A 2,532-nucleotide genomic window follows, 5' to 3' on the forward strand; every position below is an offset into this window, starting at 1 on the left:
TCTAAGGCAGGAATGACTTAAAGGATGGAAAGAAAACATACAAAATTGGAAGGAAAGCACAAAATAGAGATTTTGAAGAAACTGGCAGCCACGCGATCGCATGGGCGACGCGGCCGCATGCCAGCGCGAAAAGGCATTGACGCGGCCGCATGACTGACACGACCGCGCGCCTCGAGCAAAACACATATGACGCGGTCGCATGACTGACGCGACCACGTGACAAGGAAAACTCCGAATGACGCGACCGCGTGACCCACGCGGATGCGTGATAGAGGCCACGTACCAGAAATTACAGAAAACGCTCATAGTGAATTCTGAAGCCCTTTTTGGCCCAAATCCAAGTCTAGAAGGCATAGACCAGAGGTTATGAAGTGGGGGAATGCATCCATTCAGGGAGAGTCTCCAATTAGTTAGTTTTCCATGATTTAGATTTAGTTTAGAGAGAGGTTCTCTCCTCTCTCTCTCCTCTCTTTAGGATTAGGATTTAGAATTAGGATTTTATGTGCTTTCAGGATTATCTCTTTTTATCAGGTTCAATATTCCTTTTTATTATTTTCCCAATTTTATTTATGAATTCTTCTATGTTACAGATTACTCTTTGAATTAATATTATTTGAGGTATTTCAGTTTATTATTGCTTTCTTTTATTTACATTATTGTTATTCCCATCTGAAGACATTTTTATTCCAGTAGATTTACTTTTCTCCTTTTGGTCTTGGTTAAGAAATCAGTAACTCAGGAGTTATCAAACTCAAACATGATTGATAATTGTTATCTTTGTTAATTAAATTGAACTTCAATAATCCCAATCTTTTCTTAGGAAATAAATAGGATCCGAAGATCAAACCAATTAATCCCTCGACCTTCCTTTGCCGTAGTAAAGGTTAACAAAGTGGAATTAAGATTCAATTTTCATCATCATTGATAAGGATAGCTAGGATAGGACCTCTAATTTCTCATACCTTGCCAAAAGTTTATTTACAGTCATCTATTTATTTTACTTGCCATTTAAATTACTTGTTCTTCATTTACTTTAATTGCTAATTAAACCATTCGCTCCTCATTCTTAAAACCCCAATTTACAACCTCCATAACCAATAATAAGAACATACTTCCCTGCAGTTCCTTGAGAAGACGACCCGAGGTTTAAATACTTCGGTTATCAATTTATTTAGGAGTTTGTTACTTGTGACAACCAAACGTTTGTACGAAGGGATTTCTGTTGGTTTAGAGACTGTATCTACAACGCGACTGTTTTTATAAAATTCTTTGCTGGCAAAAATCCTAACGTCAGTAACACAACGCAGAAGCTTCTTGATGTAAGTATATCGGCGGTGGTTGCGCCGCTCATATCTATCAAGCTTCCGGTGAAGATCTTCTATCCTTTGATGTGTGGATCTCAGTGGTGGTGATGATGAGCTAGAAGGAAAAAGAAGCAGCGGGGCCATGTCGAGGCTTGGTTTGTTCATGGGAAGGTGTAGGTATTTCCCGCTTGGGACCACATCGCCCTTAACCGGAACCATAATCTTCTTATCCTTGGCTTCCCAAGAAACACCCGCAGCAGCAACTAAGTCAGACACCAATGCTGGAAATGGCAAATTACCCCGGTCGTGAACTTGACTCATCGCTTGCTTGACAAGAGGCAGGATGTTCACTGGCTTCTCCGTGAGAACACACCAAACAAGCAAGGCGCGGTCCGCCGTGAGGGACAATGTTTTGGTGCTAGGTAGCACATAATGAGATAGGATCTGGGTCCAAGCTCTAGCTTCCACAGTGAGGAAGCGAGCGTCAATGGACTTAGGCCTCATCCGGAGTCGACCTTGGGTCCAAAATGCCTCTGGCTCAGCAATGACTCGGAGAATCGAGTCCCAATTAAATCCATACTTTCCTCGCTAACGTAGGACTTCTTGGTAGCCATCCATGTCACTTGGTGATGACAAGTCATCTTAGCCTAGTTTCACTAGCCTTTTTCTTTTATTTTCAATGGATTTATGCACTTTCTTGAGCCATAAGCAAGCCAATTGGGTAGATTTTCATGCTTCCTTTGATTTAATCAACCATAGATGAATTAATGCAATTTCATGAGGTTTTATGCTATAATTGTCACATATTATGAAAGAATGAATATCTCATGATTTTGAGCATAGCTTTGATGTGTTTGGTTTATTAATGATAGGTGAAGAAAGCTTGGAGAAAGGTTGAAGCAAGAAGGAATGGCTAGGAGGAAGAGAGGACAAAAAGTTTGAGCAAAAGCTTGCCTCAAACTTTAGCTCAAACTTTTGGAATAAGTGAAAACGAACCAGGGAGCAAAAAGCTTGACCAAAAGTTTGCCTCAAACTTTTGCGCAAACTTTTGGGCAAAAAGCTTGAGCAAAAGTTTGCCTCAGACTTTTTGGCAAACTTTTGGGAGAAAAGCTTGAGCCAACGTTTGCCTCAAACTTTTGGGCAAACGTTGGCATCACAAATCAACACCCTGGAGAGCAAAAGTTTGCGCCAACGTTTGCCTCAAACTTTTTGGCAAACGTTGGCGCCA

The sequence above is a fragment of the Arachis ipaensis genome, chromosome B09, assembly GCF_000816755.2.
Source record: "Arachis ipaensis cultivar K30076 chromosome B09, Araip1.1, whole genome shotgun sequence".
Lineage (NCBI taxonomy): Eukaryota > Viridiplantae > Streptophyta > Magnoliopsida > Fabales > Fabaceae > Arachis > Arachis ipaensis.